This window comes from Notamacropus eugenii, chromosome 1 (genome assembly GCF_028372415.1).
Source record: "Notamacropus eugenii isolate mMacEug1 chromosome 1, mMacEug1.pri_v2, whole genome shotgun sequence".
NCBI lineage: Eukaryota > Metazoa > Chordata > Mammalia > Diprotodontia > Macropodidae > Notamacropus > Notamacropus eugenii.
Window position 1 is genome coordinate 616,771,210 of NC_092872.1, and position 27,287 is coordinate 616,798,496.

The following is a 27,287-nucleotide window of genomic DNA, read 5'->3' on the forward strand; positions in this document are numbered from 1 at the left end:
AATAATTTTATGAGCCCTGCACATACAGGGTTAATTTGACAGTCCAAACAAATTATCTCTGGCTGCATGTAGAGATACACTCACATTGCTTTTCCCAAGCAGTCCCATAGGAGAAAGATCCACCTCGGAAGAATTGGGGTAGTGGAAACAATGCCAGGCTGGAATCCACAAGGCAAGCATTCTCATCCTGGATCTGACATAAACCATTTTTATACCTCTTGGCAGATCACTTCCCCTCCCCGAGTCTGAGTTTTCTCACCTGGAAAGGGTTAGACTTTATGATTTCTCAGATTTTGTCCATTTCTATGATTGCTAGACTCTGGGTTCTTCAGGGTAGTTGAGGTTGCAACCAGTGATAGGGGCTCAGCCCACAGGCTTGCCAAGAAAGTTATCACCTCAAACACAATTACTGGGTGCAATCTGAAAAACTTCAAGTCAGCGCCAACTCTGCCAGCTCAGCTCAGGCTTCACTCCCTACTCTTCTCACCATTTTGGGTTTCAGAGACAATGATAGCCAGTCTGCTTGGCCTGGATATTATTTTTCTAAGACAAGCTTGTTACTTGACCAGCTGTGCACCCAGTTAACCTATTTGTCACACATGCAACAGTAGGCATGTAGTTTAAAAAAATACAATTGAAGTTTTATATCTAAAGTGAGTTAAAGCTGAGGTTATTAGTTTGAGCAAAAATTGAAGCCCGAGGTGCCATTCCCAGAAGGGGAGATCTTTTATGTTTTTTTAAACCAAACACTATATATGTTAGGAAGGATCAGGTTGCCCAGGGCAGGATTCTCCACGTTGGAAACAGAGCAACTATGAGCCTTGTTCCCTGGGTTGGAAGTCAGAAAGACCTGAATTTTAATCCTGCATCACACACTAACTGGTTGCATAGCCCTGGACATGTCACTTAATGTTGCTTCATTGGTAAAACAGAAGTAATAACAACAACTACCTCTCTGCTGCACTACCTAGAGAAAGTAGTTGAAGGATGAAGTCAGAAGACAGATGAAAAAAGGCTGAGAACTGAGAGGAGAGGAAGTAGAAGCAGTGAGAGTGATGCCCCTGTGTGTGTAGCAGAAGGCAGCTTCTAATAACTAACACAGTAAATTGCCAGTAGGTCACAGGTCACATATTGATTCGATTTTTCTTTCCTTTGTAGGAGCATGTTAGGTATTGGGGATTGAAACTCTGATCTTGGGATGAATTCTTATAGGAAGAAGCCTGGTATCTAGGTTGTTTATGGTCATCCCTGATTACGTTTCCAAATAGCATTATAGTTTGATTGGTTGGTTGTTTTTTAAATAACCAATGAATTTTTTAATAAATACCAATGAACTTGGCAGCTGGGTGGGCATTTGTCATAGATGTCATAGAAGGAAGCCATGCTTCAGTTAGGATTGGACTAGATGCCCTCAGAGGCCCCTTCCAACTCTGACATTCTGATTCCATGTTTCCAGAGTTTTGACTGACCTGAAAAATACATTTTAATCCTCAGTTCTGTTTGAATCAGCAATGGGCAGCTGTGAGAGTATGAATAAGCCAGAAGCCAAGTGGAAACTTACAAAATACTACTTAAAATTTTTGCTGCTCTGGTCTAAAAAAAAAAAAAAAATCAGAAAAAATCGGTCCACAATTCTTGCATTTTATGTACAGATGTTGCATCGATGTATCATTGTAATAGTGTCCTTGTTGTTTACTCAAACATTTATCATACTCATGTTGACAGCAAAAAAAGAGCTCTGTACCATAAATCATTATCTTCAGTTTGAGTGAGTTAATCAGATTTCACAGGTTTCCACAGAGAAGAAAAGATGGATCACATCTAAATAATTCATTCTACTTTTAGCACTTACATTTATTCTCTTTGCAACACAATTGTTTTTTCATCAGTTCTGTGAAATCTTAGCTGGTGGCCTTCCATATTGATTTATCATCTTTCTTTCTCTGTCCTTCACTCTGTGAATTACCCTTTTATAAGTTATTACTTAAATTATCTTTTTCTTATCTCAAATAATCCCTTTTCACATTTTTTCCTTTTCTCCTAATTAAGCAGCAATTTCTTTTTTATTATTATTAATTTTATTTATTTTCAGTGTTCTACAATCACTGTCATATAACTTAGATTTTTTTCCCCTCCCTCCCCACTCCGTGCCTGAGATGGCATACAATTTTATATGGGTTCTACACATACATTCCTATGAAATACATTTTCACTATGCAGAAGAATTAAAATGAATGGGAGAAATCATATAACAAAACAAAACGTACTATACAAAAAGAAAATATGATCTGCTACATTCTGCAATTGAATTCCATAGTTCTTTCTCTGGATGTGAAAGGCATTTTGCCTTAGAAGACCATTGGGAATTTTTTTAAGTCCTTACATTGCTACAAAGTTCCTAGTCTACCAGAAAAAAACTCTTGCACACTGTGGTCATTGCTGGGCACAACGTTCTCCTGGTTCTTAAGCAGCAATTTCTAATGGCAAAATTTAACTATGTCCTAAAATTTGAATGAAAATGGCATATTAATAGACTGGTAGGTTTTCTTTTCACTTTTGCCTACTTGTGGCTGTACATTGTCGGAGTTTTAAAAGGGTAAAGAGCTTAACCTATCTTATTGTATTTATTCAATGGCTGCTCTTTCCATGGAATCAGACAAGGTTCTTTAGTGTACCCAAAAGGGCTTAGTTCAATTCACCTAGCATATTCTGATACCACCATGTGCCATGTACTGTGCTAAGGATAAAAAGAAAAAACAGGAAACCATCTTAGTTCTCAGCACTCTACTAGAATTATAAGATGTGATCAAAGGGGATGTTAAATTCCACAAAATAGAATAAAAAGATTTACAAAGAAAAATTTATTGACACATCATTTCTGCATTCATTTTTAAACACAAACAAGAAGTCTCCTCTTCTATCTCAATCTGTATTATCTTTTACCAGTCGTTAACTGCAGAGCAACTCATGTCCTTTATTCAATATTTCCATAGGCAGAGAAATCTCATTATAGATCAAATCCTGTTTCAACAAATTTGAATGAACAATGCTAGTTGTTATTATACTAGATATTTTTGTATCAAATATGACTTAAAATAAATGGGTCATTGACTTAGTAGTAGACAGTATGGTACCTTGGAAAGAGCATCAACTTTTGAGTTGGAGGACCCAGTTTCAAATTCTACCTCTTATACTTGCTACCCATGTGACATTCCAAAAGTCCCTTAATTTCCCTACACTCCAGACTCCTCATATGTACAGAAAGGACTATTTCTATTTCTATTTCTACAACTATGATCCTTTGATTCCCTAATTGGGGCTCAGAAATCTATCAGAACAATAATTGTTGTAGACCCAAAGAAAGTGTTTTATACATACATATGTATAGTGTTTGTATGTGTATGCGTATATATACATATAACACACACACATATCCTTCCTCATAGTACCCAGATAACTTTATCAGTACAACATGGATCTAGGATTCATTGGTGTGGAGGTTCCCTCCACCAATGCAGGTCTCAGACCCTCCTTTTCTTAGTGGATACTCTTTAATCATGATAATAGCTAATATTTATATAATGCTTACTGTGTACCAGGCACCGTGCTAAGTGCTTTACAATTATCTCATTTTATCTTCCCAACAACCTGGGAGATAGATGTTGTTATCCATGTTTTACAGATGAGGAAACTGAGGCAAACGGCAGTTAAGTAACTTGCCTGGAGTCACACAGCTAGGAAGTGTCAGAAGTTGGATTTGAACTCAAGTCTTCTGAATCCAGGATGAGCGCTCTATCCATTCCTGCACTTAGGTGCTAGGTGCTTGAGTGATACCTAGTCTACAGCTATCCCCTAGTCATATAACATCCATTTTTGCATGCACTTTGCAGATCTTGTGAGCTACTGTAAAGCTGTTTGGTGCAGGAGAAAGAATACAGGGTTTGTATTGAGAAGAACTGGGTTTGAAGCAAGTCTCTGCTGCTCACTACTTGTGTGACCTTGGGAAGGTCATTTTCTCTCTCTAGACTTCTCTGTACAATGATGGGACAGGAGGAAATGACCATTCGGGTTAATTCTGGCTCTAAACCTATGAATTCTGCCTTCCAGGGGCTTGCGCTGTGTTGGGAAAGGGAAGCGTGTGCTTCACACATGATGCAATCAAAGAACAGTTGAGCATTAAACTGTTAGGTGGAGACCACATATATATCACTGTTATTCTTATGTTCCTCTATCTGACCGTAATCTCATCTGTCCATCTCTCTCAGTCTTTGGCTCTTTCTAAACCATTTAATCCATCCCCATCGAAGCCTAGTCAATTAATTGATCAAGCAGCAAGCTTTTATTTTTTAACCATCTCCTTTGTGCTGAGTGACAGGCAGTGTGGAGTACTGGATAGAAAGTTGGCAAAGCTAGGAGGACTTGGGTTCAGGTTCTGCTTCTGACACAGTGGAATCCTGGGCAAATCCTTTACTTTCTTAGTTCTCTAGGCAACTTTCTTTAAGTTGCAGAGAAAGTGCCAACCTGCATGGGTAGAGGCAGTTTCCTCATGTTGGTGTTATCTATACCTAAAACAGGTCCCCTCTCCCCTTTTCCTGTCACCTCCTGTGTGCAAGTCATTGTCTTAGGCACTAACTTTCCCACTTCTTCCTGTTTTCCTAGTCCATTATCCCTGCTCTAGTCTTGCTTGAACCTTTCATTAAGCGATTCAGCTTTACCCTGTCTTCTGCCCTCGAGTCCCTTAGCCTTCTGTCTATTGCTACCCATCCCTTTAAACCCTATCCATGGATTCCTCCTACTATATTTCTTCTTTGCTCCTGAAAATATCCTGATGAATCAGTGCAGTTAGGTGGTGCAGTGGACAGAGCACCAGTACAGGAGTCAGAAGGACCTGAGTTCAAATCTCACCTCAGACACTTGACATTCACTAGCTCTGTGACCTTGGGCAAGTCACTTAACCCCAATTGCCTCATTCTGGGTCATCTCCAGTCATCCTAATGAATATCTGGTCACTGGATTCAGATGGCTCTGGAGGAGAAGTGAGGCTGGTGACCTGCACAGCCCTCCCTCACTCAAAACAAAGTCAAGTATAAATCATGTCATCATTTCTCTGCTGGCATGGTCTTCTTAGGCAACAAAGGACAGACACACACCCTGATGAATCATGAGGGTGGAGAAACCAAAAGTCACATTATTGTGCTGTGTCTGCTTCAAATACATGTTATGTAATCTCACCGGAGCCCCTACTGCTATACACCAGTTCTTTTATTTGTCCATGATTGAGCCTGTATCCCATCCTGCAGAGTGTCTGTTCCAAATCTTCTCTCCTCATGCCACTCACAGTGCCTCCTCACTCCCAACCGAGGATTTTATCAAGTATTCTTCACTTAATAAAGTAAGGTCATCACATCGCAAGCTTCTTCTATGCTATTCCCCAATGCTAGATTTCAGATCACCACAATATCATTTTCCCATTCTTTCCTCCTTTGCTCTAGTCTTAAAGGGAAGAGTGGACCACTTTGTTCTTACAAATATCAACCTACTTAACTTGTATCCTAAACCCCATCTTTTCCTATCTCCTCTGGAAGTTTTCTCCTCTTCCTCTCTCTGTCTCTGTCTTTGTCTCTCCCTCTCTCTCCTTTTTTCTTTTAAACTCTTACATTCTTTTAAATTTTTTTTCAATTGACAAGCATTTGTTCTTCCAGCTCCCCCAATAAAAAAAAGAAAAGAAAACCCAAAACCCTTGTAACAAATATACATAGTGAAAAAACTCAAATTCCTGCATGGACCATCCATGTCCAAAAATACGCCTTTCTGTACCCTGAGTCTCTCACCACTCTCCCAGGACATAGGAAACATTTTCCATCATTTTCCTGCAATTATGCTTGGTTGCTGCATTGATCAGAGTTGCTCCTTTAACACTGTGTCTCTCCTTATACAATGGCTCTTTTCCTCCAGCTTCCAACCATATCCAACATCTTCCAAATAAATCCTGCCTCCCATCATTATAAAACCTTCACTTTAGCCTAATATATCTCCTCATGCTATTGGTCTGTATTTCTTCCCTTTCACAACCAGATTTCTTTTAGAAAGCTGTCTTCACTGCTTCTACTTTCTCACCTCATACTCTCTTCTCAATTTACAACTTATCACATTATGACTTCTGTTCTCATCTCTCACCTCAAACTGCCTTCTCCAAGATTACTCAGGATGACTTCTTAATGGCCTTTTCTTATTCCCTTTTGAACTCTCTTCAGGATTTGATATTGTTGACAACCCCTTTACTTCTCATCATTCCTCTTCCTAGTACTTTTGTGATGGGGGCCATCTCCAGTCATCCTGATCTATATCTTGCCACTGGACCCAGATGACTCCAGAGGAGGGAGTGAGGCTGGTGACTACCCAGCCCTGTCTCACTTAAATCCAATTCATTTGCAAGTCATGGCATCATCTTCCTGTTGTCATGTTCCTCTTCAAGAACAAAGGATAGATAACAACAAGAAATTTTATGATACTGCTCTGTGTAGCATGGTATAATGAATATGGCACTGGACTTGGAGTCAGGATGATATGAATTTAAATCCTGTATTAGATATTATGAGACTCTGGACAAGTCACTGAAACTCTCTATGCTTCCACTTCTTCATATGCAAACTAAGGGGTTGGATTCAGTGGACTCTGAGGCGTCTTCCATCTTGATATATACCTGTATGCTTTCTTCTCCTCAATCTCTTTTGCTAGATCTCTTCTTTCTTTTACCTGCAATGCCAGGGTGTTGTACCCTAGGCTCTGTTGTAGGACCCCTTCTATTTTTGTTTCTGCCTTTTCTTTCTTCCACTGGAGTCACCTATCACCACTACAAAAATAATCCCTTTCCCCAGTCTCCTGAACTTCAGTCCTCCATCCCTAACTGCATGTGGGATATCTCTAATGCCTTTCCCCTAGGCACCTCAAACTTAATCCAAGACAAAACTCATTATTTTTTTTCTCCCAAGCCCCTTTCCTCTTCCTAACTTCTTATTTTTTGTTGAGGGCACCCCTGTCATTCCAGTTATCAGTTTCCCAACATTGAAGTCAAATACAAAACAATTCCAATCAAGAGAAGAATGGGATTTGTCTAAGGAGACTGATATGGATGCTCACTGACATGTAACTCACCAACCAAATGATATTTTTTAGAAGAAATGTACAAAATAGAGACAGGACTGCACAGAGGACCACCAGAAGAGTGTAGCCCAGTCATGTAAAAATCGGGGCAGGGGGGCTGAAGTTCAGAATGCGTTGAGGCTGGTGAGGGAAGTTAAGACTGACAGAGGATCTCTGTTTCCTTATTTGTTTACTTTTGGGGGAGGGGGCTGAATTGGAAGAGATAGGACTTTTACTTGGGGTAAATGAGATGATGTTAAGTGACTACAGAGAGAAGGTAGAGACTCATTTCTTATTTTGTTTTTTCATGTTCTCTGTCAAGAAAAATGACCTTTGCTTTGGAAAACATAGAAGAAAAAAAAAGTTTAACATGAAGTTGACACCCCAAGTAGGTAAAGAGATTGTAAAAGAGTATCATTTTGTCTTTGATTAATTCAAGTCACCTCACCTGGATGAACTACAGCCTTGACTATTGAGAGAACTGACAGGTGTAGTTACTTGTTGAGATGCTATCCATAGTACTTGAAGGACTGTGGAAAACACGCGACTGGAGAGGAGCCACAAGATTGGAGAAGAGCAAATATTTTCGTCAACTAGTAAAAAACCCCTCCTTTCCCAATCTGTATTTCTTTTTAGAATCTTTTCACCTCATTCCATTATTGTATCTAGTTACTTACTTGTTTAACCATAATAATTTTTGATAATGTCAACTGGATTGAACTGGCCTCTAATCTGTGGGTGGCCAGAGCCAAACAGAGCAGGCTAGAGACCGAGAGTCAGGAATCAAACAGAATTTTAATTTCAAAGGAAGGAAACTGCTTGCAAGCAAGGAGGCAAATTAGACACATGCTGGGGCCCTGCCTCTAGTTGGAGGACATACTTTAGTGTGGGAAAATCTCAATATTCATGCCAATGGCTACACAATGATCTGTAGCCCTGACAATGAGGAGGAACAGTCACAATCAGACAAGTTTGATTCAGCAGGGCTTCATTGTCTGAGCTCAGAGAACACCTGGTGCTGGTCCAAGAAATACAGTAATTATATGGAACAATTCTGGGATTTTGCTGTGTCTGAGATCATCCAGAAAGGATTGTTGTTATGCCAAGCTTAGGGCACCGCCTGCTTGCCAGGCCTTAACTTTGGAAAACAGGGTGTCTCCTAATATCTGGACAATAGTTTATAAGATAAAAAGAAATATGAATATGCTTATATGCTCTGACATTCATGTGCATATCTACTAATGAATGTCAGGTATCTTCATGCCTAGTAGAGTGACTCAATTTGCCTTCTGCTGTTATAACAAAATCAGGTTATCTATTTTGACCTCTTTTAACCCACTTGAAGATGGGTGTGCCAGCTCTATTTCTATATATGACTAATTACATAGACTAACATGCTTTTAGATTTCATGGGGAAAAGTATCACAAAATAAAAAATGAAACCCTTATTATGATGAAGTTCAAAGAGAACCCACATGTGTTGGTCCATCTGTTTATTCATTCAAAATGGGTTCACCTTGTGCTTCTGTGTAATACATATGCCATGGAAGAAGGCAGAGAGAAGATCAGGAAAAAGCCACAGGAAGTAAAAGACATAGTTCCTGCCGGTGAGGAATGCCTATGTTATCTGGGGACATGTACATATGTACATGGAACAATCAAGGGCAGTTGATCACAGAGCAGTCTAGACCTAAGGGCATGAAAATTGTGCCTGTCACATAGTTGTATAATTACAATTAGCAAATACATTCATTAAAGCCCTGTTTACCTCTCTGGGAAGGCTTGTTCTTTGTTTTAAGGAGGATTGTTCTGCCTTTTTGAAAGCTATCACTCATGATGAGAAAACGAGAGTGTGTTTGATTTTCCACCAATACGTTAATAGCTTACATTTCTTAATTAGGGACCTAGGTTCAGCCAACTTTTTAATGAACAGATGAATTATTACTCAAACTGGCAAATAACTGTCTATTGAATTGTAAGGAGATTCTTCATTAATTGATTGTTCTTATTATTCTTCTCTGTTAAGGTATAAATTAGTCTTTAAACAATCATCATCATCAACTATTATCATATTATCACCACTGGCATCATAACACCTGGCATGTAGCATTTTATGTTATATGTTGTTAACAAAGCATTTAACATAGATTATCTCATTTCATTGTCATAACAACCCTATGACTTCGGGATGCAGATATTTCCTCCCCCATTAGACAGAACCAGAAACTGAGGCTTGGAGAGGCTCAGTAACTTGCCCAAGATCATACAACTTCTTGGAGCAGGAACTAAAGCCTAACTCTTCTGGCACTTCCTCCCTGTGTGTGTTATGTACTTCATGAGGACACTTCTAGAGATGTGACAGGCATTTTATTAACATGAATTTAAACCAATTACAAAATGATGCCATCCTCTTCTTTTCTCCAAGGACCTTGGTTACTGTCTTAGCAGGGAATTGAGCTTGTCCTTGTCCGAATGCATTAGGATCTGTATTTTATTTTCCTAGCTGCTTAGAACAGACTTTTTACATTTAAGGGGTATCTGGCATATTCCACTCCTAAGCTCTATTGATTGCTTCTGGTTTGGGCATATCCCTTAAGTTGTTCATTCTCTTCAGGGGTAAATCCTATTAGTTTCTGTGAAAGCAATTATTCTCTGAAACCTGAGTTCCCTAAGGGTCGTTTTCTTTGTGGATTCATAGTTCCCTTCCCTCCTCCCACGCTTGCTACCCTGGCAGTTCCCAGCCCCATGTTTAGGTCCCACACAGCATATGGTTATGGATATATATGTATATACACACATAGAGATATGTGAAACATATACATACTAGGGCTGATCTTAAGGAAGATGCACAGAGTGAGTGCCTCTCTCATTTTCCTTAACCAATGAATTAACCTAGGTCAGAAGTAATAACTCTTAAACTTATACACATGCACAAATATATCTGTGTATATGTATGTACATATATACAATCATATAATATGCATATACATGATATATGTTGTATATATACGTATTTTACACACACATATGTCAAACAGTAGCTAGTCTTCAGATACTTTGAAAGCTACCTTAATTTTCATTAACCTATGAATTAATCCAAGTCAAAAATAATAGCTTTCAAACTTTATATAAATAGACATTCACACATATACATATTTACATACAAAACACACATGTATGGATATGCATACAAATATTATATGTATACACATGTCATGTGTAAATGTGTGTTGTATGCACACATGGGTGTGTGTGTATGTGTGTGTGTATATATATATATACACACACACATACACACACACACACACACACAATTAGTTTTAAGGAAGACTTGGAATAACTGCCTAATTTTCCTTAAACCTAGGAATTAGCCCAAGTCAGAGGTAAAAGCTCTTAAACACTTTAAGCTCTGGACTGGACACCTCCGGCCTGTACAACCTTCAAAATACTGGGGAGAATCCATCATCCCTCCCGGAAGAAAGCAGTATTGCCAGTCTGAAAATCCTTCAACTCTCCATTTTCATGAAACCAGTAAGAACAGTGTCAGTAACCACAACCACAATACATTTCTAGAGATCTCAGAGCGCATTTCTTCACAAAAACCTTGTGGGTAGAGAATACAAAATCAGCTCGCACCTATTTTGTATAGATACCTGTACGTACAGGCACACCCCCCCAAGAGGAAATGTGAATTCCTCAAGGGTGTGGCCTGTTTAACTTTTTTTCCTGCAATTCCCAGCACCAAATTCGCAGATACAAATAATGAAATCTTGTCCTTGGACTGACTGACTCATTCATTTTACAGGTGCTGAGGAGGAAGTTCAGAAAGGTGATGTGAGTGGTCCTAGATCACATAGCAAGTAAATAAATCCTGGAATCAAAGTTTGCATCCAGGTCTTCTGAATCTTGGGCCTAACGTTTTTCCTTCTATATCACTAATATTGTGATTTCATGTTTAGTTTTCAAAGCCTTTTCTGCCTGAATTTTCAGATGGACATATAAATTCCGCTTCATTTATAATACATTCATTTAAGTATATGATACTTATTTAATATCTTAATCGATGAAATATTAGAACTAGAGTTGAGAAGACTTGAATTTGGACACTTATTAGCTGTATGACCATGGGCAGTTGACCACTTAAACTTTCTCAGCCTCAGTTGCTACAGTTTGCCTGTGAAATGGGTCCATTAATATCTGTCCACCTCAAAGGATTGTTGTGATGTTCAAATAAGATAATGTATGTGAATCTTAAGATATATATGTTGTGAATCTGAAGGTACGATATAAATGTCAGTTATTATTATGTTCAGAAAGTAGAATTACAGTAGCACGTAGTGAAAATCGTTGGTGGTTCCAAGGTGTGTAACAAAGAAATTGGCTTGGTGGAAGTTAGGCCACCCTGTGGTGCCCTGTCAGATGCCAGGAATCTATTCAGCGTGAATACTGTACCTTCTGTGTCCTGCCCCACCCCCATTCTCCCATTTCCTCCCAGGCCTCTGTCCTGGGCCCTCTTCTCCTCTTCCTCCATACCCAAGAGAGCACTAACAAATGTGTTTCCCTTTTTCTCAAAGTTCCCCAGATGAAGAAAGAGAGGTCCTTGCAAAAATAACACTCATATTTTTTTTCAATCACTCATTTGTTTAGCCAGTTGAACTCCCTCTATTGAACTCCCTCTCTGTGCAAGATACTGTTTTAAGTGCTGGGGATGGGGAGTAGGGAATCTCATCACCACTCATAGCTTCCATTATTATCTCTGTGCAGATGATTCCTAGATCTACTGTGACAGCTCTAATCTCTTTCCTGAGCTCCAGTCCCCAAACTGCCTTTTGAACATCTCATAGTATATGACCTGTGGACACAGCAAACTCTTTTCCCTCAAACCTTATCCACTTTCCAGCTCCTCTATTACTGTCATGTTGCCCAAAGAAGATTAAACTAATTAAGAAATATTTAATAAAAATACAGTAAAACACAGATAACATCAAACCTTAAAACGAAGTCAACATGTGGTCCAAAGTGACCCTTATGTATAGATTAGTGGTTCTCCTTTCTATTTGAGTTTGACACCCCTGGTCAAGAATGCCACCATCATCCAGACTCAGTTGGTAACCTTTGTAGCATCCTCATCAACTCACTCATCCCACATATCCAAATTTTGTTCTTCCTACCTTTGTAGCATCTTTTATATGTATCCATCTATGTCTCCTCTATTTACACAACCATTACCCTGGTGCCCATGCTCATTACCTCTGGCCTAGAATATTTTACAATAGTCTTTTCATTGATCTCTCTGCCTCAAATCTCTCTCCACTCGAATCCATGTCCAGTCAACTGGCAAAGTGATTTTCCTAAAGTTTAGATTTGACCATGTCATACACACACACACACATACACACACACACACACACACACACACACACACACTCAGTAAACTCTAGTAGTTCTCTATTAACTTCAGGATCAAATACAAAAATGCTTTGTTTCGAAACACCATGCGAAACTTGGAGAATCTTATGTTTCATCCCACACATCGCTGCCATATTGGACTTGGTAGGGCCCAGATATAATTATGTTGCTCATCTCCCTGAGGACCTCCCGTGGACCCTCAGTGCCTGCTGAATAAACTCCAAAATCTTTAGTTGGGTATTTGAAGCCTTCTGCAGTCTGGCTCCATTCTACCTTTATTTGCTTCACCCCATTCCCTTTTATCTACACCATACTCTAGCAAAGCCAAATTACTCACCATCGCCTGAGACTGCCCCAAGTTTGCAACCAGTAGCCCCTTTGTCCACATTGCTTATTACATAGGATGACCTCACTTCCTTGCCAGTCTCCACCTGTTGACCTCATCCATCCTTTTAGATCCAGATCTAATGTCACTTCCTCAGTGAAAGAGATTTCTCTCTTCTCTGATCTTGTAAGTCCTTATACTCCCTTTATGTTCTTGTATTCTGATTTATGGTTTGTTCATCCATGTGCCCCCCCCCTTGTACTCCCTCCTTGTCTCCTCAAGAGCAATCATCATTTCATTTAGCTTTATGTTTCTTCCAGTGGCTCCCAACAGTGCATTATACATATGATGGCTGCTTCTACGTGTTTATTTACACAAATGACAAAAATGAAATCTACTATTTTTGTCATCCAGCTTGCCTTCTTTCCTTTACAGTTTTTTCACTGATTTCTTGCTCCCCAAACCAGACAGCATTGAGTTCCCTTCCTTTAGAAGAAGTGAGAAGGGATTGGGAGAGAACAAAAGGGATAAGACCTTCTCTTCAAGGAAGGGAAACACCAAGGAAACCCTTAATTAAGCTCTTCTAGCTATGGCCCAAGAGAGAGGGCAAGGGCTGTTTAGAATCTACTTCTACACAAAAGAACACTAATGGATGTGTGTTCCCTTTTTTCCTCAAAGTTCCCTGGATGAGGAAGGAATACTCTTTGGGAAGATAATATTCACATTTCATTTTCAAGCTAATTGTATTTATTTGCTCATTTATCCAGCAAAAAAAATTATTGAGCTTTTGTTCTGTGCAAGATTCTTTTAAGTGCTGGGGGATGGAATGTTAAATTTTTGAAAAATAAACCTTGCCTTCAATGATTTTATGTTCTGTAAGTACAGGAAATAAAGTGAAGTAGATTCTAATGAGTGGCCTAAGAAGCGTTTGAAAGGAGGGATAGGTTGCTTTACACTTGCTGATCTTCGTGAAGGTATTCCTGAACAATGGGCAGAATTACTGCATAGGATGAGGAGGAGGGCACTCCAGGCAAGGGGAACACAGATGTGAGAAAACCTGGGTGGCACTTGGAAAAGAGCAAGGAGTTTAATTTGGCGGGAGCCTGGGATGTGTGCGCACTAAGCAATAAGACTGTGAAGGCAGCTTGAAGGCTGAGTGTGGAAGCCTTTGAATGCCAGTATAAGGGATGTGAACTTTAGGCATCCGCGGTCTTTTAAATAAGAGACAGATCAGAGCTACGGATTAGAAAGATTAATCTGGTAGCAGTGGACAAAATGAATTAGAAGAGGAAGATGATAATAATAATGAGCATTTATATGACGTTTTAAGGTTTGCACAGCACTTTACAAATGTTATTTCATTTTAGCTTCACAACAACCCTGGAGAGTAGGGGCTATGATCATCCCCATTTTTCAGATGAGAAACTTTAACTGACTTGCCTAAGAGAGGAGACAGATATTCTCATTACTGAATTAAACTAGACGATATTAAGATATTGTAGCTAAATGGGAGGAGAGCCCAAAAGTTCAGAGAGCTGAATGGAGGAGTTGGTAGAGTTTGTTCCATCATATTCCCAAAAGAGAGAAAGGAGCATCAGTTTGTGGGGACACTTGCTAATCTCCCCTCACCATCCTTGTGATGAGTGGAAGCACCATCTGTCACAAGAAACTCTATGAAAAATTTGACAGGATCTTCCAAACCAAGACAATATTTCTCAATCACCTGTGACTTCATTGTAAAGGGGAACATTACAAGATATGAAAAATATATGAGAAAATAGGGTTGTTGTTGGTTGTCCTTCATTCTTGAAGAGGACCATGACATCAGGAGGTGATGTCATGGCAGGATTCCTGTGTATCATTAATATCTTGATAATGAGTCAGAATATACTGGATACGTTGAGCACCAAACAGTTACCTGTTCCCTCTCCCTCCCTTCCTACCCCCCCAAAAAAAATCCAAACAGATTCTGTCTGGCAGGAAACATCTGTTAACTGATGTGGGAGTAATTTCAGAATCAACCTTTCTGTGTGCAGTTAAGGACATTAACTGCTAAGAGTAAAGTCAAAATCAACTCCAAACTAGGGAAAAAAGGATAAAGATTAAAAGAAGACTTTGATACTTTGATAATTTCATAATCACATCTATGCCAATACTTTCTCAAATAATACCTATGTAAAAGCTGGTGTGCATAATTAGATAATTCCTACCTGAGCCTCCATGTGCTGAAATATACCATTGGTCGGAGAGAGAGGGAGAAAGGGAAAAGGAAAGTGAGGGGGAAGGGAGAGGGGAATTGAACTTCATATTTCAGAGAAAAGGGTAATCTATATCTTGCCCTTGGGACTCACAGAAACTGAGCATTGGAAGGGAACTTAGCAGCCATCTAGTCTAACCCATAAGGAGTGTTACTCAACTAGAGATCATGACTCCCTAGAGGTATCTTTTGGAAAAGAACTTTGGACTTAGGTGTAGCTCATTAGCACAACGTCCTATAACTGACTCTAGGGAATCCTTTTGAAAGCGTCTTCCAGCTTTAAGTATCTATAAGTCTTGTAATCCACACTCTTACTAATAGAACAGGGCTCAAAGCTGTAGTCAAAGAACATTTCACCCAACCTGCTCAGTAACCCAGACTTACTTCTCTTATGTCCTGATGCCTCCCAAGTGGCCGTTACTGTCATTTAGCTTCGCTATTAGGGCTTCCTTAGAGATTCTGAGCCCTTTCAAGGAAACTTTCATTTTGGTTGCTCCCTCTTGCTGCCAAAGCAGTGTCTCCACAGCTGCATCTCCCCATACAATGTCTTTGTGTCAGCTGCATTCCAGATTAAGTCTTATAAACCAATAGCAGTCCCAACATAGTCTGAAGAGGTTCCAGGGATGCTTGGACTTCACAAGAGTCTGAAGGGGAGAGGGGAACACAAAGGTCTCCTATTGCCTGACACAGCTGCTGTTCACCACCATATGGAGATGCTGAGTACCCCACTAACTTTTACCCAGTTATTGTATCAAAGCAACCTTGACCTTGCTCTAATTTCTATCTACCCAACATGCTCTCCTGCAAGGCATTCCTCACCTGTATCATCACCGTATCTTCATCTCTGGTACTTTGTTTTCTCCCTCTCCTCTACCTAACTTCAACTTTTAGTAGAATGACAAGAGGTAATGGAAAGGATGCTGGGCTCAGAGTCAGGCAAGTCCTGAGTTCTAATCCCAGTTCTGATATTTACTTCTTGAGTAAGTCTGGTTTATTCACTTACTGCCTCAGTTTTATCATGTGTAAAATGGGAGAAATGATACTTGTACTACCTATCTCACTAAATTGTTGTGAAGAAAGTATTTTGTGAACCGTAAACTGCTTCATAATAGTGACTTATCTCTGAGTTTTCATGTCACTCACAAAAAATGTCAAAAATAATGAAATATGAGAAAAGTCAGTATAGAAAAGATGAGCATTCTAATGCATTACTCTTGGGGCTGCTAATTGGTCTATTGAAAAGCAATTTGGAATTACGGGAAGAAAGTAATTAAAATGTACATATTCTTTACCATAAGATTAAACTGCTAGACATACACCCTGAGAAGTCAGCAACAAAATAAAGGTTCCATACACACCAAAATTAAATATTAAATTAAATTTAATAAATTTAATAAAAATTAAAATTAAATTAAAGAGAGTAGCTCTTGTTGTAGTAGCAAAGAACTAGGAACAAAGTAGATGCCTACTGACTGGGAAATGACTAAACGAGTTGTACAGGAATGTAATAGAATTTTGCTGTGTTATAATAAATAAGGAACAGAATAAAAACAAAGAAACATAGTAAGTCTTGTATGAACTGATATAAAGTAAACAGTGCCAGGGAACAATATACTGTACACCTTGCCACAATGTAAATGAAAAGATCATCAACAGAGCAGTCAAACCTGAAAGCTGTGAAATTACAATGACCGGGCACAGTTTTGGTGATCTCTTCTGACCCCGCCCCCTTTAAAAATTCATTATTATAAGGGATGATTGTCTGGTCGAGGCTAGGAAAAAGATACATTGGGAAATGTAGGGGACAGAAAAACAAAAGGTTTCAATAAAATTTATTTAAAAATTAATGAGTAACTGTTAAAGACAGACTGTAGTCTTGAAGACCCAATCGTTTTCAAACAGGACAAATGAAGGAATTATCTTTTCCTTCTCCCTTTCCCATTCCCATGTAAAGACTGTAGGTGTTTCTGAAGGAGATAGGTATGAAGTTGAAGAGTAGAATATTATTACTGCCTGTTCCATTTTCAGGAGTAAAACTCAGATAACTTTCTGAGGGGGGCAGGGTTCCAAAGTCTGCACATGAAGAATCTGCTTGGTGATGAATATTACCAAGAATTTCTCTAACTCTGCAAATGAATAATTTCTAGCCTAGATTTTTACTTAGTTTTTGGAAGCCCCATTTACATGCAGATATAATTCAAGTTTTTATAGGAGGCATATTTATGAAAAGCTGTGTATGCGGTTTGTTGTAAAGCAAATTATACTTTAAATATACTGGCACTCACCTCTATAAAGGCATCCCTTTAAAAAAATTTATTTATTTATTTTTAGTTTTCAACAGACACTTCCACAAGATTTTGAGTTCCAAATTTTCTCCCCATCTCTCCCCTCCACCCACCCCAAGGTGGTGTGCATTCTGATTATCACGTTCTCCAATCTGCCCTCCCTTCTATCACGCCCCTCCCTTCCCTCATTCCCATCCCCTCTATTTTCTTGTAGGGCAGGATAGATTTCTGTCTCTCCTTGCTTATATGTCTTATTTCCCAGTTGCATGTAAAAACAATTTTTAACATTCATTTTTAAATTTTGAGCTATAACTTCTCTCCCTTCCTCCTTCCCACCCATCCCCACTGAGAAGGTAAGCTGTTCAATATAGGTTATACATGTGTAGTTATGCAAAACACTTCCATAACAGTCATATTATGAAAGACTATATTTCTCTCCATCCTACCCTGCCTCCCCCATTTATTCTGTTCTCTCTTTTGACCCTATCCTTCCTCAAAAGTGTTTACTTCTAATTACTCCCTCCTCCCATTTGCCCTCCCTTCTATCATTCCCTCTGCTTATCCTCTCCTCCCCTTCTTTCCTGTAGTGTAAGACAGATTTTCATACCAAATTGAGTATGCATGTTATTCCCTCCATAAGGCAAATACGATGAGAGTAAGGTTAACTCTTTCCCTCTTACCTTCCCCCTTTGCCCCTCCATTGAAAAAACTTTCTTGTCTTTTATGTGAGATAATTTAGCCCATTCTATTTTTCCCTTTCTCCTCCCAATATATTCCTCTCTCATCCCTTAATTTTATTTTTTTAGATATCATCACTACCTATTCAACTCACACTGTGCCCTCTGTCTATATGTATATAATCCCTCCAACTATCCTAATATTGAGAAAAGTCTTGAGTTACAAATGTGATCTTTCCATGTAGGATCATAAATAGTTCAACTTTAGTAAGTCCCTTGTGATTTCTCTTTCCTGTTTAACTTTTCATGCTTCTCTTGATTCTTTTGTTTGAAAGTCAAATTTTCTTTTCAGCTCTGGTTGTTTCAAGAAGAATGCTTGAAAGACCTCTATTTCACTGAATGACCAATTTTTCCCTTGAAGTATTATACTCAGTTTTGCTGGGTAGGTGATTCTTAGTTTTAATCCTAGCTCCTTTGACTAATGGAATATCATATTCCAAGCTCTTTGATCCCTTAATGTAGCAGCTGCTAGATCTTGTGTTATCCTGATTGTATTTCTACAATACTCAAATTGTTTCTTTCTGGCTGCTTGCAATATTTTCTCCTTGGGCTTTGAACTCTGGAATTTGACTACAATATTCCTAGGAGTTTTCCTTCTGGTATCTCTTTCAGGAGGTGATCAGTGGATTCTTTCAATATTTATTTTACCCTCTGGTTCTACAATATTAGGACAGTTTTCCTTGGTAATTTCTTGAAAGATTATGTCTAAGGTCTTTTATTGATCATGGATTTCATGATTTTTAAATTATCTCTCCTGGATCTATTTTCCAGGTCAGTGGTTTTTTCAATGAGATATTTCACATTATCTTCTATTTTTTCATTCCTTTGGTTTTGTTTTATAATTTCTTGATTTTTCATAAAGTCATTATCTCCCATCTGCTTAATTCTAATCTTTAAGGAATTATTTTCTTTAGTGAGCTTTTCCATCTGGCTAGTTCTCCTTTTTAGGGCATTCTTTTCCTCATTGGCTTTTGTGGATCTCTTTTGCCATTTCAGTTTGTTTATTTTTTTTAAAGTGTTATTTTCTTCAGCATTTTTTGGGGGTCTCCTTTAGCAAGCAGTTGACTCATTTTTCATGATTTTCTTGCATCACTTCCATTTCTCTTCCCAATTTTTGTTCTACTCTTACTTGATTTTCAAAATCCTTTTTGAGCTCTTCCATGGCCTGAGACCAATTAATATTTTTCTTGGAGGCTTTGGATGTAGAAACTTTGACTTTGTTATCTTTGGTCTGTATACTTTGGCCTTCCTTTTCATCAAAGTAAGATTGTATAGTCTGATTCTTTTTCTGGTTTGTCATCATTTTGCAAGCTATTTACTTGACTTTTGAGCTCTTTGTCAGGGTAGTTCTGTGCTTCCAGTGGGGGTGGGGGGGGTGTACTGTCAGCCGTTTGATTCCTCCACAATCTGTAGGTCTAGAGCTCCAGAAACAGTCACTGCCACTGCTGCTGCCCCTGCTGCTGCTGCTGGGCTCCTCCTCAGCAGGCTCCTCTACCCCATTCATCGCCCTGGGGCTGGGGCCTGATCCCTCTACTCTCTCACACAGGTCTCACAGGGTTTTTCCACTGACCTTCCAATTTGTCCTTAGTGTTTTGGGGTCATGAAGTCTGGAAACCACCACAAGTATAAGAGATTCAGTCCCCCCAAGACCTGCTCAGGTTCCCTCTGTGGTGGTATGACCCATGCGGGACTGTACTCTGCTCATAGCGTGGCATGATAGACACTTCCCAATGACCTTCCAGACTATCTTGGACTGGACATTTGCTTTACTCTGTCATTTTGTGTGTTCAGCAGCTCTAGAATTGTTTAGAGTCATTTTTTTACAGGTATTTGGCTGAGTGTGGGGAGAGCTCTAGAAAGTCTGTGCTGCTACTCTGCCATCTTGGCTCTACCCCCTAGGCATCCTTTTCATAAAGTAAAAAATAGGCCTCCATGTGTGCATAGACACACATACATATCTTTCAAAATTTAAATAAAATTTGGAAGTTTTAAAACTAATTTCCTGTTAAACTTTTCTCCCTTCTCCTCTCCCTCTTCCCCATACCCCCACTTCCAAATAAAATATCCCTAAAGTGTTCCTATCCTTTGACTCTGTGGTACTCCTACTAGGTCTGTATACCAAAGCAGTCAAAGAAAGAGGGAAAAGACCCATATGTGCAAGCATTTTTTATAGCAGCCCCAATATAACTGTTTAAATGTGTCTGAGTGCATGTGTGCATGGATGCAGTTTTAGATGTCAGATTTACTTAAAAGGGATGTACTTGTAGACATCATATCATCCAAAGCCTCACAGTTTTAAATTTTTTGGAATCACTGCCCCTACCATCAAACCGTGATTGGCAATTCACCATAAAATGATTTCATTGTGATCCAAATATGGAAAGGGGCTTTACAGTGCCGGATGACAGATGTACTGTTTAGGTGGTCATCATGTATTATAATCTAAGCGTATCTACATGAGGCTTCTTAAACTTTCCACTCATAACCCACAGTTTAAGAAGCTCTGTAAATAACTACATGACCTGTTTCTGAGGAGACTTCGACCTTCCACTCAGCTTTGGCTATTATTTTCCATTATGATTTTCATTTTAGGATTGAAAAGAATAATTGTCAAATAGGACTCTCTGTTTCATCCATAGAAATAATGAGGAATTTCAGGTTTTATGTGCAGGAGTCTTTCTCTTCTACAGATTTTTGCTTTTTATCCACCTACATTCTCTCTGCTATGTTGTGTTTGAAAGAGCCCCCGCTTAGGTGTCAGAATATCTGGGTTTGAGTCCTCGGCTATAGGCAGATTTCTTAGTCTCTGTAGGCCTCAGAATTCTCATCTATAAAGGGATAATAATAATTATGCTTCTTGCCTAATAGAATAGTTGAAAATGGATTTAGAAGAGTTAAATGTTCTAGAAATGTGAGCTTGCTCTTTTTTTTAAAATTGCTGTTATTAATAATAAGTTACTTTTTACTGTAGGCTCTAGGCAGCCTATATACTTCCATGCATAGATGATAATTTCCTAAAGTTTCACAGAATCCCAGGCTTAATCTCTTGCCTTTTTCAGATTTTGAGCTGTTAAATGGAATCTCTGTTTCCTATTTCTAGACCTTCTTGCCCTTTGCAATATCTTAGTGGGATCAGGTATGTTAAATACTTTATAATACCAAAAAAGAAAAGAAAAGGTTAATATAAGAAGTTTACATCCAGCTTCAGAGAAAAGGAAAAGAAGGGAGATAAGACTGCTAGGGGTATCACATACCTAAATGTCTCCTGTCTAAAGAAAAGAAGAAAAGCAAGGTAGAGACAGTTCACCTTGGGATTCTGATTGATGCAGCAGGACTACCCTGCCACCATTTGCCAAATCAATCCAGTAAACAAATTTCATGGGTCCAACATGGCAAGACATTCCTTGTTCAAATCTCTACCCCTGACACTTGTTGCCTATGTGACCTAGGGCAAGTCAGTTGCAGATCTCTCCATTCCTCAGTTTCCTCAACTGTAAAATGGGGAATAATAATAACAGTTACCCTATAAACTATAACTCTAATAATAATAACTTTCCCTACTGGACTTGTTGTGAAGACCAAACAGGATTATATTTGTAAAGCACTTAGTATAGTCCTTGGCACACAGTAGTTGCTTTATAAAAGGCTTGTTTTCTTTCTTCTTTCCAATAAGAAAACATTATTATTTACTGAGGTTTGGGGTTGGGGAGGGGCATGGAGAATACAGCAGGGTAAAGGTAAGAGCTAAAGAATGCAGTGGCATTTGAGTGTGGCTTTTAAAGATGGAGTGGAATTCAGTAAGGGACAAGATAAAGTGATCCAAGAATGAGGCAGAAAAGCCTAGGTTGTGCCTGGGATGCACCAAGGAGTCTGATTTGGCTTCATACTGAAAGCACTAGAGGGGAGTATTTTGAGATAAGGTTAGACTGCAAGGCCTTGAATGCCAAGCCAAGGAGTTTAGACTCCATCCAAGAGCAGAGCATCTATTTGTTTGTGCAAAGTATCTACAGTTATCCCTTCCACATCACCTCACCCCTGTGATCTGGAAAATCTGTGTAAAAACTTTCGACCCTCCCCTCATACCAGAGGAAAAAAATCTGATTTTTTCTTTATGGGGTGTTTATGATAGCTTATTGTAAAAACTGGATTAAGTATTTGTTCATAGACTTTGAGTCATTTTCTGGCCTTCACATTTCTGCAGCTTCTACAAAACTCCCCAAAAATTTCCATTTGATTTCTTATGAAGACCCATCATATATTGAAACTGAGATGGGGAAAGTCATGCTGTGGAAGGATAACTGTTAGGTTTAAAGCACTAGGCCTGTGCAAGAGATCTGCTCCTGTCCCTGTACTCCTGCAGCCAGTGCATCCTGGGAGATCATTGTGCCCCTGCAGCCGCCTCTTCCCATTTGGTTAGTTTCTCCTGGTTTATGGAAGTGCCCAAGCCAGCCATATTTCTTCCTTTACTCCTCTCTTTTCATCCCTTTCATATGTTGTCTTTCTCCTCTAAAGTAAGCTCCTTGAGGACAGGGACTTTCCTCCCTTCTTTCTGTTTGTATCCCAATGCTTAGCATCTAGTAGACACTTAATAAATGCTTGTTGACTACAGTGGAAACACCAAGAAGAAGGAAGGAGGCAACATCTAATGCCTTTTGTCACTCTATGGATTTTTCTTGGCTGTAAGAGAAAATAATTGCTCATGATTCTTCATCCCCATTTCAAACATTCTTCTTCTCTGAAGAATAAGCACTGATTAAGTGCCTACTATAGGCCAAGCGCCGTGCTTTACAAATATCTTATTTGAGCCTCACAACAACCCTGGGACATAGGTGCCATTATAATTCCAATTTTACTTTAGAGGAAACTGAGGCAAAACTTTAGAGATGAACTGACTTACCTGGGGTCATATAGCTAGCAAGTGACTGAAGTCAAGTTTGAACTTAGGTCTTCCTGACTCCAGGCCTAGCATTCTATTCACTGTGCCACCTGGCTGCCTTACATTGGGAGTATGATACTCCAAGTAGAGTACTGGATTAGGAGTTGAAGGACCTGGGTACATACTCCAGCTCTGTTACTGTGTAAAGATAATCTCTCTGCACTTCAGTTCTTCACCTGCAGAATGAAGGATTTGAACCAGGTGGCCCCCAACATCCCTTCCTGCTCTATTGTCATGATCCTTTGACTAAGGTATCCTTCTAAGGTGGATATGAAAAGATCGTCCCCAATCGCTCTCCCACATGTCTGTATTCTTCTCTCCCCAGCAGTAGCCTTACTTATTCACTGACAATATGTGTACCTCACAGAAATTTGGGAAATTGACCCATAATCTATTATTCATCCCTGTTATTCCTGAAAAAAAAAGAAAGTAAAAGTTATCTTGAATACAGAATAGTATCTGTGACTAACAAAATGACAGAATTGGGCTCCATTTGATTTCTAAATGCCCAGACTTCATGAAAGATAATAAATGTGTTCAATTTGATGGTGGGAATCCGGGAATAGAAGCAGGTCCTTTTCTTCTTTTGTAATTAAGGGTCTATTGGCAAGAAAAGAAATGGAGAGAGCACTCCCGCCAAGCCCAGCCAAATACCTATAAAAAATGGCTCTAAACAAATTCTGGAACTGCCAAACTCGCAGAATGACATAGTGAAGCAAATCTCCAGCCCAAAACAGCTCAGAAGATTAATGGGAAGTGTCTGTCGAGCCCGGTTGTAGGTCACACCAGCAAAGAAAGGACCCGATCAGGCCTTGGGTAGATTGAATCTCTCACCTGTGGTGGTTTCCAGACTTCCTGACCCCAAAATGCTGAGGATAACTTGGAAGGTCAGTGGGAAAAGCCTGTGGGATCAGTGCAGGAGAGTGGAGTGGTCTGGCCCCAGCCCCAGGGTAGCAGAACCAGTGGCAGCCACAGTAGCAGCAGGGGCATCTACAGCCATTGTTTCTGGAGCTCTAGGCTCACAGATTATGGGGGGATCAAGTGACTGACAGTACACCCTCCCACCCCCACTGGAAGCAGAGAACTACCTTGACACAGAGCTCAAAAGTCAAGTAAATGGCTGGGTAGATGAGCAAAAAACAGAAAAAGAATCAGACTATAGAATCTTACTTTGGTGACAAGGAAGACCAAAGCATGTAAACAGAAGAAAACAAAGTCAAAACTCCTCCATCCAAAACCTCCACGAAGAATATGAATTGGTCTCAGGCCATGGAAAAGCTCAAAAAGGATTTTGAAAATCAAGTAAGAGAAATAGAGCAAAATTTGGGAAGAGAAATGAGAGTGATGTAAGAAAATCATGAAAACCAACTCAACTGCTTTCTAAAGGAGACCCAGAAAAAATTCTGAAGAAAATAACACTTTAAAAAATAGACAAACTCAAATGGCAAAAGAGATACAAAAAGTCAATGAGGAAAAGAATGCCCTAAAAAGGAGAATTGGTCAGATGGAAAAGGAGATCCAAAAACTCACTGAAGAAAACAATTCCTTAAAGATTAGACTTAAGCAGATGGAAGATAATGACTTTATGAAAAATCAAGAAATTATAAAACAAAACAAAAGAATGAAAAAATAGCAGACAATATGAAATATCTCATTGGAAAAACCTCTGACCTAGAAAATAGATCCAGGAGAGACAATTTTAAAATTATGAGACTACCTGAAAGCCATGATCAAAAAAAGAGCCTAGACATCATCTTTCATGAAATTATCAAGGAAAATTCTCCTGATATTCTAGAACCAGAGGGTAAAATAAATATTGAAAGAATCCACTGATCACCTGAAAGAGATTCAAAAGAAAAACTCCTAGGAATATTGTAGTCAAATTCCAGAATTCCCTGGTCAAGGAGAAAATATTGCAAGAAGCCAGAAAGAAATAATTTGAGTATTGTGGAAATACAATCAGGATAATACAAGATCTAGCAGCTTCTACATTAAGGGATCAAAGGGCTTGGAATATGATATTCCAAAAGTCAAAGGAACTAGGATTAAAACTAAGAATCACCTACCCAGCAAAACTGAGTATAATACTTCAAGGGAAAAAATGGTCATTCAATGAAATAGAGGCCTTTCAAGCATTCTTGTTGAAGCAACCAGAGCTAAATAGAAAATCTGACTTTCAAACACAAGAATCAAGAGAATTATGAAAAGGTAAACAGGAAAGAGAAATCATAAAGGACTTACTAAAGTTGAACTGTTTATATTCCTACATGGAAAGATCATGGTTGTACCTCTTGAGACTTTTCTCAGTATTTGGGTAATTGGAAGGAATATATACATATAGACAGAGAGCACAGTATGAGTTGAATAGGAAGGCATGATGTCTAAAAAAATGAAATTAAGTGGTGAGAGAGGAATATATTGGGAGGAGAAAGGAAGAAATGGAATGGGGCAAATTATCTCTCATAAAACAGGCAAGAAAGAGCTTTTTCAATGGAGGGGAAAAAGGAAGAGGTGAGAGGGGAAAAAGTGAAGCTCATTCTCATCACATTTGGCTTAAGGAAGGAATAACACACTCATTCAATTTGGTATGAAAATTCATCTTACACTACAGGAAAGCAGGGGAAAGGGTATAACTGGGATGGGAAGAGGATGATAGAAGGGAGGGCAAATGGAAGGAGGGGGTAATTAGAAGTAAACACTTTTGGGGAGGGACAAGGTCAAAAGAGAATAGAATAAATGGGCAGGATAGGATGGAGAGAAATATTGGTAGTCTTTCACAACATGACTTTTATGGAAGTCTTTTGCATAATTACACATATATAACCTATACTGAATTGCTTGCCTTCTCAGTGGGGATGGGTGGTGAGGGAGGAAGGGAGAGAAGTTGTAACTCAAAATTTTAAAAACAAATGTTGAAAATTGTTTTTACACGCAACTAGGAAATAAGAAATACATGTAATGGGGTGAGAAATATATTTTGCCCATGAGAAAATAGAGGAGAAGGGAATAAGGGAAGGGAGGGTTGTGATAGAAGGGAGGGCAGATTAGGGGAAGAGGTAATCAGAATACATGGTATCTTGGGGTGGGTGGAGGGGAGAGATGGGGAGAAAATTTGGAACTCAAAATCTTGTGGAAATGAATGTTGAAAACTAAAAATAAACAAATTTTTTAAAAAAGAAAAGAAATGGAGTTTGCTTTTCTGTTTTACATCTAACAACCTTTCTCTACAGGGACTCCTTGATCACTGAAGTTCAATTCCCAGTTAAAAGTGGGGGACTATTTTACCAGGGGTGGTGATTACTTTGAAAAATATTAACAGTGGTCTAAGAAATCAGCTTAGAATGCCAACAGGGTGCTATGTATGGTATGTATAGGATGAAAGAAGAGTTTATTTGTGCTAGAAATGGAAATGTGCACTTTCCAAACAAATTGGAACCTTGAGTAATTCAGTGCCTTAGGCCGCCTTGTCCTTGGGCTTTTACTGCAGTGTCTGTGTATGGATTAAATCTATAGAAGGATGATAGGAATTAGCAAATGGGAAGAAGCCAGAATGAAACCTTGTTCACTAGGGAGAAGGCTGATCAGAAGTAGTCAGAGATCTGAATTACAAAAAGAGAAAATCAAGTTTTATGACTTCCAAGAGTCATAAGATACTGGGAGGTCATGAGTAGTAGTAGAAAATGCAGTGGGATTGTTAATCTATCTTGATGCTAGGTTTGGCCTTGTCACCAGGTCAAATTCTTGCCTACTAATGGTGAACAAGTCACTAAGTATCTCTAGGTTTTGATTTCCTCATCCCTAAAATGAGAGGGTTGCCCAGTTCTCATTTCAAGAAACTGATGGACAAGGATGATGATTTGCTATTACTGTATTCAAGCAAGCAATCAAAAAGCACTTTTTAAAATTCTATTTTATTTTCAATTATTTATATTATTTCCAAAATCTCTCCCTCCCCCATTTTCCCTCACCTATTGAGAAGGCAAGAAAAATAAAACCCTTTGCAAATATGTCTATCCAACTGTCTTTCTCCCTATCCATCTGCCTATCTATCCATCTACATGTGTGTGTGTTTCTAATCAGGCAAAACAAACTCCTGTATTATTCAAATATAAATTGTAGCTTATTCTCTTGTACAGGCTGACCATTTCACATTTCTCCTTTATATAGTATATTTGCTTAGAAACTGCTTTTCATT

General features: G+C 38.9%; 1 protein-coding gene across 9 annotated transcripts in view; it reads left to right on the top strand.

Annotated features, from left to right (window-relative positions):
• The window catches only part of SH2D4A (SH2 domain containing 4A), a 114,961-nt gene that overhangs the window by 81,948 nt on the left and 5,726 nt on the right, over positions 1 to 27,287 (top strand). The window lies entirely within an intron of this gene.